The sequence below is a fragment of the Thalia democratica genome, chromosome 3, assembly GCF_965202585.1.
Source record: "Thalia democratica chromosome 3, ktThaDemo2.hap1.1, whole genome shotgun sequence".
NCBI classification, from domain to species: domain Eukaryota; kingdom Metazoa; phylum Chordata; class Thaliacea; order Salpida; family Salpidae; genus Thalia; species Thalia democratica.
Window position 1 is genome coordinate 80,206,898 of NC_139167.1, and position 17,698 is coordinate 80,224,595.

Below are 17,698 nucleotides of genomic sequence, written 5' to 3' on the forward strand. Positions count from 1 at the left end.
TATAACCTATTTTGACACTTACATCTCATACTTCACAGTAAAAATTAATGCAGTTATAGTAACAAGTTTTAGTTATAAATATAAGTTTTTAAAACCATAAGTCTTTCAATACTTTGGCTTTTTTGCTTTAGTTTTACTTATTATACTTTTTATATATAAACCTTGAACTTTTTTTTTTCTTAAATTGTTTTGATTTATTTTTAACAACTGAAGATCTCTTGTATCTTAATATAGGATTAAAACATTGTTTTGTTTATAATAAACTGTGAAAATAAAATATAATGGTCTTTTTAAAGCTACTTAAGTTGAAAAACTTTCTATTACTTGATCTATAGCAAATTACAATATCATTAAAAATATGCAAATTTTTTACCATCAAAATTGAATGATAATGAACAAGTATAATTTTTTTGGAATTTTTTTCTTACTTTTTTTAAAACTTACCAATACTTTAAAATAAACTTGTCCATCGTTTCTTGCACAAAATTTCATGCTAAAAAACCCAAAAAAATATATTAAAACGATGAAAAATAAGCTAAATTGAATATTAAAATTTCAAAGCTTAAATATAAGTCTTATTATATTTGTACATTGAACACTAACTACTGTCAATAACTATGTGCCTATATATTTTGTTGAAATTAGTAAATGATGTTTTAAGTGTAATAGTTGTTGACTTTTCTTTTAAGTTTACTTTTTTTATAACTCAAAAGATTAAAATCACCATATATAAAGTTTAAGATGGGAGCTCAAATATCTATAAAGGTGGTTTTGTCCCTAACCGCTAGTAAAACATTCAATCATTAATATGCTTATATTCATGGATAGTTCCTTATCTCAAAAGCATATACTGTATTCAAGTAGTTTACATTGATATTAAAAACGCTTACAATTCAGCATTACAGAAACGATAAATAGAAATATCAAGTCAGTATGGACTTCATAAATTCTTAGCAAAGTGGTTCTATAATTGAAAATAAATTATAAATTAACTTATTATTACTTATAAACTAAACAAAAGTTTTATAAGTACATACTATGTATTTAAGACCGTTTAAGAAAAACCGTTTAAGCTTAAAAATCATTAAAAAATATTTTCTTAAAGCACTTTGATTATTAACTAACTAAAGTTTATTAACTAAGAGTGTAAACAAATATGTATTGTTTATTGAACGACAAAAAAAGCGCTCAAATATTTGGTCCTAGGACCTGGCGTACGAAAAAACCTTTCAATCATCAAGTCATACACCAGGATACAGTTGAATACAGTTTAAAGTCATGTCCAGGACAAGTGCAAGACAACTAAATAAATTTCCTAAAATAATTAAACTATAAAAGTTACATTTTAACCACAACACAACTTGTTAAGTTTTTCCACTACAAGTTAAAAAATCTACGGAAAAATCTCTTTTCTAGATCTGTTTCGTTCGAATCATCGTTTTGTGAATCAGTTGCACGAGATGGTAGAATATTACATCTGAAATAAAAACTAATGTTTTAGATTGACGTTATTTTCCATTTTGAAAAATCAAACTTTTAATGTATCATGTTCTTTAGAGATTTTAAAGAAGATTCTTTTTTTTAAAAAAGTTAATAAAAAAAATATGTTGACCAAGTTTTCAAGATAATGAATTTTAAATAAATAAAAAAATGTTAAGAAATATATTTTAAAATCAGCTAAAAACATTAATTAAAATGGTAATTGTTTCACATTAGCAACTTACGGTTCCAAAGTGACTTCTTCGTAATTATCTTCAACCTCAACAGTCTTCTTGGGCGGGAGGAGTTCTTCCAGTTGCTTCAATACTTTCTCATCCTTCAACCCGCCTGGTGGAAAAACTACAACGAACTTCACAATCATCCTTCCGTTTATCAGCGGGTTTCTGTGCTTCGGCATTCCCTCCTCGTTTATGTATTTCACCATGCAGCCGTCTTTGATGTCACCTATGAAAGTTTATTCACTTAATTCTGTGATTATTTTTACATTTTTTCAGATTGGTAAGAGTGTTAAATAACTTAAACTTAAATGCTGGTTAGAGCTTTTGGCCTAATTAATTTTTATGTTTTTTTTTCTTTCTCTTCATTTTATCATTAGTAAACTGAAATATTTTAAGTCATAAACAACAGCATTATTCAGATCATGTTAAAAATTTACAATATATTATACTTCTTAAAAGTATTAATTTCCACTAAGTTAGAAAAAACAAACAACTGCATACAAGGTCCGTTTGTGACGAGAAGTTCTCTTCCACCTAGAGTCTTTATGACGCGCTGGAACCCGGTGAGCGCCTCGCTTAAGGAAATATCAATTTGCAAGTGCAGGTCTATGTTGTTCCTCGTGTAAACGTCGTGGGGCTTCTGCTTCAACCCGATTATGACGTCATCTGCGACCTTGCCGGGCTCCTCGTCTCCCGCGCCCGTGAACTTGACCGTGTGTCCCGTTTTCATTCCTGTGTAAATACAATAATGTAATGTTTATTTATGAAACAATAAAGACTGTTAAAACAAGTACGCTAAGTTTGTTTGAGAATTCAGTTGAATTTAATGAGACTTTATGAACTTAATCTGCTCAAATTGTGAAAACTCGGAATAATTTTTGGTAATTAAATGGTTTGATTATCTTATACAAGTTATTTATGTTTTTATTGTAACCAATAATTAAAAAAGACACATTTATTTATTTATTTTAGCAAAAGATGTTTTCGAAAAAAAACCGTGTGTGAAATATAAATATTAACAAAACAATGTTTCACTCCTATATTCGGATATAGAAAATCATCAGTTGTTGTAAATAATATACAAACCTTATTCAAATAGAACATCCCATTATAGAAGTGAAACGTTGTTTTGTTGATAATAAACTGTAAAACTAAATAATAAATAAAAATCTCCTCATAGCTAATTAAATGAAAACTTAAACTGTTTGATTGAAAACAAACTACAATGATATAAATAAAAATATAAGTTTTAATAAAAAATAAAACCTTTATCAATATGAACTTCAATGATTTTAGGTTGGGTTAGAATCTTTTTCCATGACAATTCTTGCATTTGTTAACGATAATCTTTCCTACACCGTTGCAAAAATGACATGTTTGTTGTACCTGAAAACAAGCAATATTAAAATATAGGTTTACATTAGTACTTCATAATTCAAAAAACTTCATCAGTGTTCTTACAAAAAAAATATTTCTGAACAGACATATATTTAAACTGTTTAGATCATACAATAAAGTACTAATGATTATAAACAAAAACATTATATATACATAATACAATACTAAAACACTCACCCGTCGAACCATGTTCATTCCCAAATTCTGATAGATGAACCTGACACCCTGACCATCGCAGTGCCTGCAACTTCTAACGTTGCTACCCCCTCTACCGCTGCACTGCTTGCACACAACCTTCCTGTTTATTTTCAGTCGTCTGGTGGCGCCGCTGTACATTTGCTCCAACGATACCTTCAGCTCGTGCATGACGTCCGCTACCTTCGGCGGTCCGCGTTGCCCACCCACTTTAAAAAAAACAAAAGTTAAAATGAATACCGATAACTACATAACTACCAAAAGTTTTTGATTATGAAACTTGATCATATTGTAAAATCAAAGTACTTTTAAAATAACTTACTACTAGGATATCTATAAACAATTGCGTTTGAAAACAAACATTTATCATAGAACTACTTGCCATTTTAAAGTATAAAATGATACCAGAATCGCTTAATTTTCTCAATACTTTTATATTCTTTTTAAAGTTTTTCCGGCATTAAAATCAATAACTTACTTCCACCAAAACCGAACAAGTCGAAAAAGTCCGTTGGTTCCTGATGTTGGTTCCCGCCTCCTTTCTTCAGCGCTTGCTCGCCCCCCTCGTCGTATATTGCTCTCTTCTCCTCGTCCGACAAAACCTCGTACGCGTAAGATATTTCCTTGAACTGTTGTGTATGTTTGTTTGAAAAAGAAAATATAGAAGTAATGTGATATAAGTAAAGGATATTTCCTTGAACTGTTCGAAACTTGTTTGTGAGACAAGTTGCTTAAAGTATAAAATAGATTTAAGTAAGAAAATATCCTTTAACTGTTGAAGTTTGTAGTGTTTGTGAGATTAAAATTACAAGATATGGCATTTTAATTTAAAAATTTAATATAAAATAAATTTTCTGAACCGTTATATATTAGTTTTCTAGATGAAAGTTATTCTATATTGCACTGTGTAAAAAATGTAAAGGTTAAATTTCTATTAGAAATGAAAAGCGAATACTTAAATAAATTATATAATGTTTAAGTAAGATTTTTATACTCTAACAGTGGAAACTTAACAGCATTCAAATCTAAAGATAGTCAAAAATGCATTATTTTTCTAAAAAGTACTATATTCAAATTTTAGTGATACTAAATATTTTAAATCAAGTAAAGTAAGTTATTGAACTGTCAACGTAGAACCAATAGAATACCTTCTAAGAAGCTTGATTATTTCCCGGGTTCTTATCAGGATGAAATTTCATGGCCATTTTTCTGTAAGCTTTGTTCAATTCAGCATCAGTTGCTGTTCTAGTTACACCGATTTAATAAAAATATACTAATCATTATAAATATAAAGTTTAATTAAAACCTCAACTTAAACGAGTTACGGGAAGCTCAATAATCAAGCTTCAAGATAAAGTATACTTGAAATTTGAATTAAATTACAAACGATATTTATTCAAACTGCTTAAAGCACATTATTTTAATAAAAATATACTATTCATTAAAAATATAAAGCTTCATTTAGACCTCAAGTTAAACGAATTATGAGTTACTTCATAATCAAGTATCACAAAATATACTTGATATTTAAATTAAATTATAAACGAGATTCATTAAAATTGCTTTGAGCACATTTTTTTGATATAAATATGCTATCTATTAAATAACATAATGATAAAACTAACAATTTAGTCTAATGTTATCTTACTTAATACTTAAGCTAAGAGCTATTAATTACATTGATACTTGTAAAATCCAGTTTATAATGCTTGTTGATTTGTGTAGAACTTATTTATAAAACAACACATCAAACTAGTATTAAAGAGAACCTTTAGTTACAATAAATATGTGAGTAGACATTTATTAGGACACTAAAATTTAGCTATATAAATGACAAACTATATCAACACGTATCAAAATACTAATGAAATTATTAGTCAAAGTAATTTGTTTTATAAACTTTTAAAGATTTAAATACATCAATATACTTTATAAAAAAGTAATTTTTGTCTAAAGACCATACCAACTGTAGTCATTGAAATTTATGCAAACTTTTATGCTATAAAATTGAATGATAATGAACAAGTATAACTTTTTTTCGGAAGATTTTTCTTTTTATTTTAAACTTGCCAATAATTAAAAATAAACATTTCCGTCGTTTCTGGCGGAAAATTTTATGCTAAAAAACACCAAAAAATTTATCAAAACGATAAAAAATAAGATTTATTTCACGATACTTTCTTATGGCAAATTTGAGCCGGAAAATTAATTTTATCACGTGGTTTCTCTTCTCTCGCTTTGAAAATTTTAAGCTTGTTTTAAACTTTTGGCTATAACTTTTTTAAACTTTGTTTTATTTTAGAATAGATTTTACTATCGATTTCAGCACAAAATTCTGCTTTAAAAAACACCAAACACTTTATAAAAATGATGAAAAATAGACAAAATGGAAGTTTGAAACTTCAAAGCTTTGAGTTTGAACTATTTGGTTTTTGAACACGTTTGAAACTTGTATGCTTTTGTATGATATGAGTTAGAAATTGAAACACATAGCAGGCACTAGCATCTTCATAACAAATACCACTGCTATATTCCTAATTTCCGCTTTAAACCTTCATTTTAGTTCAAAGATTTACATTTTTAACCATTAACTAACTGCTTAAACAAAAAGTATTCTACAAGAGTCTAAAATTAAGTCGTGTTGCTAATACTATTACATTAAGCTTGTGATTAATTAGTGAAGTTTTTTCTCAATAACTTTTTGTAGAAACTTATTGGTTTGTGTACTTATTATTAAAACAATACTTCACTCTAGTATACATAGTTGCAATAAGTATGTGAATAAACATTTATGCAGACATTAATGCTTAGCTTAACTTCACAACTCACTATTATCAATTTGGTCGTTATTTTGTACAAGAACTTATTTTTACATGACTTAAGTTTAGCATTATTTCTTAATTTAACAGTTTAATACTAATAAAACAATTAAGTTTCGACATAAACACAAAAACACTTCATCAAGTTTATAAGTAAGTGTACATACTTCTTAAAACTTGACAATTTTTTTTTTCAAGTGTGCACTGACAAACTTATCTATAAGACTTGACTGTGTATAGTCAAATAACTTGCTAATGTATACTTTTAATACTTTTGAGTAGTATTGTTCACTTAGATAATCTGTTCAAAACAGTAATAAATTCAAGTTATTCAAAAGTAGTTAGACACTTATTTAGATTTAAGTGGGTCTTTTAATAAACTCTTAATGTTTTAACACAATGAACTGTTGAAAACTTAGAAAGATGAACTATCATCAATTCATAATACTGTGCTGTTTAAACTATATACAAAAACCTGCACATTTCACTTATCATGTAACTTACGTAAAAACTAAGCTAAAATCTATCATGATTTTTAAAATGTTATCATTCTTCAAAAGTTAATATGTGTGAACTTGTTGCTGTATATAGATTTTAACTAAAGTTATTTCCTTTTATCTTGGTTATTTCAGTATTATTTATCTGGTTCAACTAACGTATAATTATATCTTTTTATATACATAAACTATTTTATGTTTGTCATTTAAAAAAGTGATAAAACTAACAATTTAATTTAATGTTATCTTACTTAATACTTAAGCTAAGAGCTATTAATTACATCGTTAGTTATTTAAATCTAGTTTATAAAGCTTGTTGATTTGTGTAGTACTTATTTATAAAACAACACTTCAAACTAGTAGTAAAGAGAACCGTTAGTTGCAATAAATATGTGAGTAAACATTTTTTAGGACACTAAAGTTTAACTTTACAAACTATATTAACACGTATCAAAATACTAATGAAACTATGAGTCAAAGTAATTTTTTTATAAACTTTTAAAGAACTAATTACATCAATATACTTAATAAAAAAGTAATTTTTGTCTAAAGACCATACCAACTGTAGTCATTGAAATTTATGCAAATTTTTATGCTATAAAATTGAATGATAATGAACAAGTAAAACTTTTTTTTGGATTTTTTTTCTTTTCTTTTCAAACTTGCCAATACTTACATATAAACATTTCCATGTTTTCTGGCGGAAAATTTCATGCTACAAAACACCAAAAAGTTTATCAAAACGATGAAAAATTAGGGTTTTTAACATTTAATATTCACGATACTTTCTTATGGCGAATTTAAGCAGAAATTTTGTTTTATCACGTGGTCTCTCTTTATTTATTTTTATAACTTTAACCTGGTTTTAAACTTCTAGCTTGTTTTTTTAAACCTTGTTTTTTTTTGCAAAATTAAATTTTACTATCATGTCGAGCACGAAACTCTACTTCAAAAAACATTTTCTTCTTTACATCTTTTAAAGGTGGTTGAAGTTTTGTTTGAATATCAACAACTTTTTTATTGTGCAGCATTTTCAAATGCAAGTATACATTTCAGTAAAAGTATATGTTAGATTGAGCTGATTTAGTATCCATTTTTACTTTAACATTGGATATTGTACAGATAATTAAGCCTAGACCAACTGTTTTTTTTTTCGTTGTTACATAAGATTTATCATTTTTCAAGCTGAAAATAATATGCAATTAAATTACTATGTTTATATTTAGTAAGCAACAAAGTAGACTTGAAGTTTTTTAAAGCAAGTATAACGTTTTGAATAAAATTGTTTTACGTTTGATTAACACAAGCATTAAAGTAAGCTACTTTTGATTTTTAGAAAACCTAAAAATATTTTGCACTTATGAGTTTTCAATCTAAGTAGTAATATCAATGATAAGCATTATTGGATTTATTTTTTTATTTTACAGTTAAAAGTACGCAGAAGTAACTTGATAATAGTCAATGAAGCCTCGTGAAAATTAAGCCTAATAGCAAAATAAAATTTATCTTACATACATTTTGCTACGAACTTAAATTTTCACTGTTTTGTAATAGTATACTTTTCTCAATACTTTGAGTATTATGGTAAGTATAAAGTATTTAAATAAAACAAATTTTCTATTCGAACCACGCTGAAAACTTACATAGGTGTGCTTCTGAATCTAAAACGTTTTGTACTGTTGCTGTTTCTACTTGGAAAGTTTAGTTGTATCAATAATGCCAGCATAAATGATTTAAATGAACACCAACAATATAATAAAGTAAAATACATCTCCATTTTGAAATATTTGACTTTCACAGAGAAAGAAATCATTTTGAAACGAGTTCTTTAGCAACAACCATGAATTCAGTGTAAGTAATGTCTTCAATAGCTTTATGTGAAAGCAATTGATAAGTTTTAAGCAATAAATAAATTTAAAGTTTATAAAATGTTAGTGTTTTTTGTTTTTCATAAACATTATATAAAGTTTGCAGTAAATAAAAAGCTCTCTTAAAAGTTTAATTACTTTTAAGTAAACTATTTATACAACGCGTTAACTTGTTTTTTGATTCACAAATTTTTTCCAATAGTCATATCAGACGTTTTGGATAATATTTCGAACAATTTCTAAAACATAAGCAACTAAATAGTTTGTTCTTTTTTCTGACGTGTTAAATAACAACTTTTACTAACTTCCCTTTTAAAACCTTTAAGTTTATTTGAAATTTTAATGAGATTTTATAGTTATTTCTACGTAATCTTTGTCAGACAGAAAGCTTACAAATTGGAGGTTTCGTTTTTTTAACTTCAGTCGAATTGTTGTTAGTTGTTGGAAAAGTTTTGATCGTGGTAGTTGTTTGGAAGACTAAATGATTTATACATAGCTAATACGTTTATAAAACTTTTATATCTGTCCTTGATATCATTTGGTCTTCGTTACTGGGTTTTGTATTTGGTTTTGTTAGTTATGCTTATCTTGTACCAAGTTGTGGTATGAAAAGTAAAAGTTTTTATTTGTAAGCGTATTTTATTGAGTTTTTATTAAGTACTATTAAGTTTAAAATCTTAATTTGTTTTAGTTTAGCTCCTTTGTTGTTTCAAATACCTTTCAAACTTGTATCTGTTTGCATGTTGTGAGTTAGAAACAATCAGCAGATACTAATATTCAAACTATGTTCATAACAAAAAGAATTTGTATAAACAAATAGATATTAAATAGAACCTTTAGTAATAAGTGTGTGAAAAAATGTTTATCCCCACACTAAGGTTTAGCTTAAGTTTCCAAACTAGATTAAAATATATCAAAACATCAATGAAACTGTTAGGCAAAGTAAAAAATCTTTAATAAACTTTTAATGAACTAGTTACATTCGAGGTCAACGAACAAATATATTTATTGAAATATACAAACACTTTTACTTTATTTATTCAACAAACAAAACTCAAACAAGTTGATTATTTTAACACAATACTTCAACAAGTTTTTTTAATTTATTTATAATTTTTAGGTTTGTTTTTGTAAACTTCTATTAGTTTAAATATTCAACTCCATAAACATTTCGAGACAATTACATTTATATTAACAACATTAAGTTTACCTAATAGATAGAACCAAGCTTTATCTGGAAACTAGACTGAACTGTAAACATGAAAGTTTATGCAAATTTTCAAGCATCAAAATTCAATAAAAATGAACATTTAACTATTTTTTTAACTTGCCTATACTCAAAAACTAATGTCTCGATCATTTCGGCCACACAATTTTGTGCAAAAAAAAAACCAAAAACTTTAAGTAAACGATAAAAAATCAGAATTGTTAGAACAAGTGCGTTAACATTTTTCATGAATAAAACAATACTATTTAGCTTTTAGTCTTATAATTTTCAGATTGTGATTAGTTCAACATGCACAATACTTTATTTACTTAGATCGATAAATCCAATACAATCTAAAGTCTTTACTTTCTAATAAACCCATATAGTTCAATTAATAATATATAATTCAATGTTAACAAGTATTATAAATTGTTATGTCTAACTGTGATTAAACTAGAGTAATGCCATAACTAACTTTCAATTGACCTTTATAAGCAAAACAATTAAAATATGATTGAATACTTAACTGGTAATTTATTTACGAGACACACTTAGTATTGAAAATTATGTAGTAACATAACTAGTTGAATTACAATACAATGATACTGATAAACATAATAGAAAAGTAAGCTGAAGTGTTAGTTATAGAATAATACCAGAGTTATCTACTACAAAATTGTATCATTTGTAGTACGCAAAACACAGGATACATACTATAAAACATAAAACTTTACTTTCAATTCAAATGTTGTAATATTTAATATTGAGTCGAAAACAAACACCAAAATTAAATAGACAAAAAAAGACCTTTCGTTAGTATGATAATGCATACAATTTGTAGAACTTTGTGTAGACAATTTAAGACGTTTATTATTAAAAATTTTACTTGATTTACTTGAAAAACAGTTTAATCTTTTAAATTTATAGTTAAATACACATGTTGTCTGTGATATGAAACTAGAAACAATCACATAAACCAGCGCAACAACATGATAATTAAATATTAAGATTTGATTGTAATTTAAAAATTAGAATCCTTTATACGCAACAGTAAAATATTTAAGATCTAATTGCCATATATGTTTGTATCTGCTAGTTTAATTAAGATACACCTTATCCAATACTTATTATGTACATACAATTAGTCTTACTTGAAACAAATTAAATAATTTGTAATCCAAAAGATTATATCCATATACAACTAAAGTGTAATTAAAAATTACTAAGTTTATACTGTATGAGACTACAGGGTGATGACGTAATAATTGTAAATATGCAAAAATAAAAATTATTACAAAATTACCTGAAAACTGTGGACATAAACGGTATTTTGTAAGAGTCTAATTTAAAAGATGTCCAAACATTTGTTATACAATTTAAGACGTAAATACTTACTTATGTAAATGGAAAATTTTAGCTTAGTTTAACCATTGTTTTTCTCTTTGAAGCCTAACGACGCTTAAATATCAGTAAGTAATCTACTAGTGTAACTCAAACAAATGATACAAGAACTGATTCATAGAGTAACCGGCACCAAAGTAGTGTAAATTGGGATTAGTTAAGTAATTATTTTCCAATAAGAGGTAAAACATGAAAAAAAGCTGGTTTAAAGTATAATTAAACACTAAACTAAGAATTTATTTGCTGTTTATGAGACTTGGTAACTTGAATTAATATAACTTTTCGAATTGATATAGAATGATACTGATAAAGTAAACTACAACGTAAAACTGTTGTGTTACTTTTTAGTAGTTCGAATTAGTTATAGATATATACTATTAAACATTTCACTTTTAAATTAAACATATCTGTTAATAGCACTAAAACTCAGTTCAGTCTTTACTTAACTTTGAGCTATAAGTAGAACTAAATTACTTAACAACATACAGTACAAACAAAACAATAAAGCTAAGGCTGTTTAAATAATAACATAAATTAGATAGAAGACTTTTATAGGTAAACTAACTGGTATGTACAACTAGCAAGTTTATGAGACAAAATACAATAGAATGATATTAATAAATCAATTTACAATAAGTGAAGTGTTATATATAGAATAATAAATTGATTGTCTACTCCAAAACTATACCATTTGGAGTACTACATCAATGTTATATACTATAAAACATAAAACTTTACTGTAATTCAGATGTTTTTAATATCAAACATACATATGGATACTCACAAGTGTATAAGAGAAAAATAACATACTAAAAGAACTTGCGTAACTACTCGTACATCAAACAAAAAACTAATTAGGTGCCGACCAGCATAAGGACGCGGCCTAAAGGACGGCTTTCGTTATTTGTGCAAAAGTCCCGGGAGCAAGAGTTCCTCCGGAGGAGGAACTCGCAGCGGAAGGGACTTTTGCACAAATAACGAAAGCCGTCCGCTACCACTTTAACTCAAAACCGAACTACTTCTTAGAGCTCAGTACCACACTTTTATCTGGTTTGGCTGTCAGGCTTACTAACTGGGCTCCAAGCGTAATTAGGTTTTTAAGAAAAAATGGTTGGGAGTAAAAGTGAAAAATTTTTCGCCGGCGGAGCCGGCGAAATGCCTTTAAAATAATTTTTTTTATCAATCTCAAAAATTTTCACGCCCACTTTCGATTTAGGGAATTCCCCCTAATGTGAAATTTTGTGTGGGGGGCCCTAATAATTTAGTGCGTACCTTACGCGGGTGCGTACTTCTTAGACCGCGTACCTTATAGACATTAATAGCACGTTGTTACAAACTAAAACGACGGCTGCAGTTCTAACGTCGCTTCTGATTGGCTAATGTATTACAATTTTTAATAAATTCAACTTTGCAGTAATAAAACTTGTATTTCATTTTACTTTTATGTATTTTGGTTTATCACTTCACCTCATAATGTTATGAATGAAAACATATACAGAGCCTTACAACTGCAGCCGACCCACTTAAAATATGGCTTAACTTACCTAATTACTAACATATTTGAATTTAAACAACCCCTGTCAAAAACAATATTGCTTAACCAATAAAACAGAAGTACCACTTGAGTTATTACACAATGTTATAAACAATCCATAAGGAATATTAGTGATTTTATTTTTTAACAAGTTTTTGTCAGAGTTTGTTTAAATAAAATAGTTAACATGCTTGTATACCATATAAAAAACATACTTTTAGTAATTATCAAAATAGTCTTTGTAAAGAGTCTTTATTGTGACACTATCTACTAGTATGAGTGATGAAACTACCAAAAAACACTTGGAAATAATGCTGCACAATACATAGTATCAAGTTTGAGATAAAATAAACACCTATGTTAATTTATAATGTCACAATAGAAATTCCAGACAAAGGCTACTTTAAACTATTAGTAGTGTTCCAAAAATAAGTTTAGCATGTCTATATAACAATCATATGTAGTCAGATAAAAGTCTGGTTTTGTCAGCTAGTCACAGTTTGTTTAGCATAGCTCTGTAAAACACTAAAGGGTTATCAACATTTGTTTCTAAATATCAATTTTACATTTTTTCTTTTATTAGCTTTTAAATACACTCTAAAGCCACTACAAGTAACAAACCAGACTCTTATCTAAATTAGCATTATCAATTATTACACTGTACTACATAATTCTAAAAACATTTAACAAACATCTTGTTATGGTTTGAACAGTTTTTGTTCAAAGAATATAGTTAACATGCTTGTATATTATATAAAAAACTAACTATTAATCGTTTAAATAATCTTTCATAAGAATTTTTATGGTGACACTTTCTAACAGTATATCATAAGTGTTTGTTTTATACAGCATTTCATATACTAACACTGGTTTAGACGAAACTAACAAAAAATATTTGGCTTAATGTTACACATATCATCAAGTTGAACATGAAACAAATACTTATGATACACTATTTTATAATGTCACAATTAAAATTCCAGACAAAGACTTTTGTGAAGTATTATTAACGTTCCAGAAAATTAGTTTAACATGTCTTTAAAACATAGTCTTTTTTCAAACATCATGTATAATCAGACAACAGTCTGGTTTTTGTCAGCTAGTTACAGTTTACTTATCACAACTCAATCAACTATAATAACCACTTAATGATTATTAATTTTATAATGTATTTAAACTATGAATTTTATTACCACTTTTAATTACAATCACTACAACTAACTGAAACAAACCAGACTTTTATCTAACTTAGTTATAAAAACATATAAAAACACAAACTAAATATCAGTCAGTTGATCAAGCTTTCTTAATTTTGTTTGTGTTCTTATATGTTTGTATGTAATAAAATATGTAACTCATATTTTTTACTCTATAGCTTCAATTGCTTAGTGGATTAAATAATAATAATAAAACATTTACTTAAAAAATTACTAACAATATGAATACCAGGGTTGCCAGTTTTTAATTCAAAAACTGTACTCTTGTAAAATTCAGCTCAATTTATATTTGATTAGAAACTAAGCAGCAAAAGCTGTTACAGCATTATGTACTTTACATTTAGTTGATATCAATTGAGTTTGAGCACTAAATTATATTAATGATGTTCTATGTTTACAAAAACAATATTTAATTAAATAAATAATTTTTAAGTATTTAAAACTGAGAAAACATTAAATGCTTGGCAACCCTGAAAAATAATCTTGTATAACATTTATCTATCTTAATTAAACAAAAAACTAACCTCACTAATAGCTGCAATAGTCCAAGAACTGACTTGGTTCACCAAAATGGTTAGCAGTACTGAGGATTGATTAGGGATTATAAAGATGGTTGATCTAGCATTTAAATAAAGATGCCCAATTTGTTTCTGCTCAACACAAAACTTTTTAGTGAGTTTATGAATATAAAGTAAATCAAACAAATGACCATGAGTAAAAGGCTATTGATTTAAGACACTTTTTAAACATACAGATATAAGACTTTTCTTTGAAGTTGTGAACAAAAAGAAAATAAAACACATGATAATGACAATAAAGTAGTACACTGTTGAGTTAAGACAATTTTTCAACATACAGGTAAAGACTTTACTGTGAAGTTGTGAACAAATAGAAAATAAAACACATGATTATCAAAATAAAGTAGAAGTCTGTTGATTTAAGACAATTTTTCAACATACAGGTAGAGACTTTTCTTTGAAGTTGTGAACAAAAAGAAAATAAAATACATGACTATCACAATAAAGTAGTACACTGTTGATTTAAATCACTTTGACAACATGCAGATGATGTAGATTTGTTTTGTTTTCTTTCTTATTCATTCATAAACAGTTCAAGTTTTAACTGTCATTGGTTTTGAATTGTATGTGCTTGTACATTAAGTACCTTTTATTACTTAAAGAAACATGTAAAAGGTAAACTCTAAAAGTACATATGTAGAGAAAGTTAAAGTAAAAATTTGATGACCTACCACTTTCAAGAAAACTTTTCTAAAATGAATTGCAAATTTTTAGAAATTTCTGCAAACAGAATTTTTGTATAATTACGTAATAAATAAAAACTTTGTGCAAAAAATTCACTTGGTGACATTCACGAGGTCTCTCTTCTCTCGCTTTGACAACTTTAAGCTAATTTTTAACTTTTAGCTCTAACTTTTTTAAACCTTGTTTTTTTCAAAAATAAATTTTACCATCATGTCAAGCACCGAATTCTGCTTCAAAAAACACCAAACACTTTATAAAAAGGATAAAAAATAAGCATAAAATAGCTTTAAAACTTCAAATCTTTGAATTTACACTATTTTTTGTTTTAAATATCTTTCAAACTTTTATCTATTTGCATGATATGAGTTAGTAACAATTAGCAGGTATTAGTATTCGAACCGTGTTCATAGCAAATATCTCTGCTATGTTTTTTATTTCAGCTTTAAAATTTTCTTTCTGTAAAAGATTTGTATTTGTGACTGTTCATTAACTGCTAAAACAAAATCTGTATAAGTAAATTTAAATGTTTTAAATCAAACTTTGATTTAATATAATAACCATAAACTTGAGATTAATAGTTTAGTTTATGTAACTTACTATACAAACTTGTTGGTTTGTTTATTTAGTTTTCAAATAATGCTCACTCTAGTTTTAATGAGATATTTCGGTGTAATAAACACCTTAATAAACACTTACGAAGACATTAAGGCTTCTTAGCTTAACTTTACAAACTATGTTTAACACATAACAAAACACTAATGAAGCTATTAGCAAAAGTTTAATTCATTATAAAAACTGTTAAAGAACATATAGCTTTTATCTAAAAACCATAACAAACGTAGTCATTAAAGTTATAATAGGCATTATATAACCTATTTTGACACTTACATCTCATACTTCACAGTAAAAATTAATGCAGTTATAGTAACAAGTTTTAGTTATAAATATAAGTTTTTAAAACCATAAGTCTTTCAATACTTTGGCTTTTTTGATTTAGTTTTAGTTATTATACTTTTTATATATAAACCTTGAACTTTTTTTTTTCTTCAATTGTTTTGATTTATTCTTAACAACTGAAGATCTCTTGTATTTTAATATAGGAGTAAAACATTGTTTTGTTTATAATAAACTGTGAAAATAAAATATAATGGTCTTTTTAAAGCTACTTAAGTTGAAAAACTTTCTATTACTTGATTTATAGCAAATTACAATATCATTAAAAATATGCAAATTTTTTACCATCAAAATTGAATGATAATGAACAAGTATAATTTTTTTGGAATTTTTTTCATACTTTTTTTAAAACTCACCAATACTTTAAAATAAACTTTTCCATCGTTTCTTGCACAAAATTTCATGCTAAAAAACCCCAAAAAATATATTAAAACGATGAAAAATAAGCTAAATTGAATATTAAATTTCAAAGCTTAAATATAAGTCTTATTATATTTGTACATTGAACACTAACTACTGTCAATAACTATGTGCCTATATATTTTGTTGAAATTAGTAAATGATGTTTTAAGTGTAATAGTTGTTGACTTTTCTTTTAAGTTTATTTTTTTATAACTCAAAAGATTAAAATCACCATATATAAAGTTTAAGATGGGAGCTCAAATGTCTATAAAGTTTGTTTTGTCCCTAACCGCTAGTAAAACATTCAATCATTAATATGCTTATATTCATGGATAGTTCCTTATCTCAAAAGCATATGTATTCAAGTAGTTTACATTGATATTAAAAACGCTTACAATTCAGCATTACAGAAACGATAATTAGAAATATCAAGTCAGTATGGACTTCATAAGTTCTTAGCGAAGTGGTTCTATAATTGAAAATAAATTATAAATTAACTTATTATTACTTATAAACTAAACAAAAGTTTTATAAGTACATACTATGTATTTAAGACCGTTTAAGAAAAACCGTTTAAGCTTAAAAATCATTAAAAAATATTTTCTTAAAGCACTTTGATTGTTAACTAACTAAAGTTTATTAACTAAGAGTGTAAACAAATATGTATTGTTTATTGAACGAAAAAAAAAGCGCTCAAATATTTGGTCCTAGGACCTGGTGTACGAAAAATCCTTTCGATCATCAAGTCATACACCAGGATACAGTTGAATACAGTTTAAAGTCATGTCCAGGACATGTGCAAGACAACTAAATAAATTTCCTAAAATAATTAAACTATAAAAGTTAAATTTTAACCACAACACAACTTGTTAAGTTTTTCCACTACAAGTTAAAAAATCTACGGAAAAATTGCTGTCCTGGATTTGTTTCGTTCGAATCATCGTTTTGTGAATCAGTTGCACGAGATGGTAGAATATTACATCTGAAATAAAAACTAATGTTTTAGATTGACGTTATTTTCCATTTTGAAAAATCAAACTTTTAATGTATCATGTTCCTTAGAGATTTTAAAGAAGATTCTTTTTATTAAAAACGTTAATAAAAAAAGATATGTTGACCAAGTTTTCAAGATAATGAATTTTAAATAAATAAAAAAATGTTAAGAAATATATTTTAAAATCAGCTAAAAACATTAATTAAAATGGTAATTGTTTCACATTAGCAAC

The 17,698-nt window shown here is 26.5% G+C and overlaps 1 pseudogene; it reads right to left on the minus strand.

Moving 5' to 3' along the window:
- Positions 1 to 1,720: 1,720 nt before the first annotated feature.
- LOC145832592 (dnaJ homolog subfamily A member 1-like) lies at positions 1,721 to 4,809 on the minus strand (annotated as a pseudogene).
- Between the last annotated feature and the right edge of the window lie 12,889 nt (positions 4,810 to 17,698).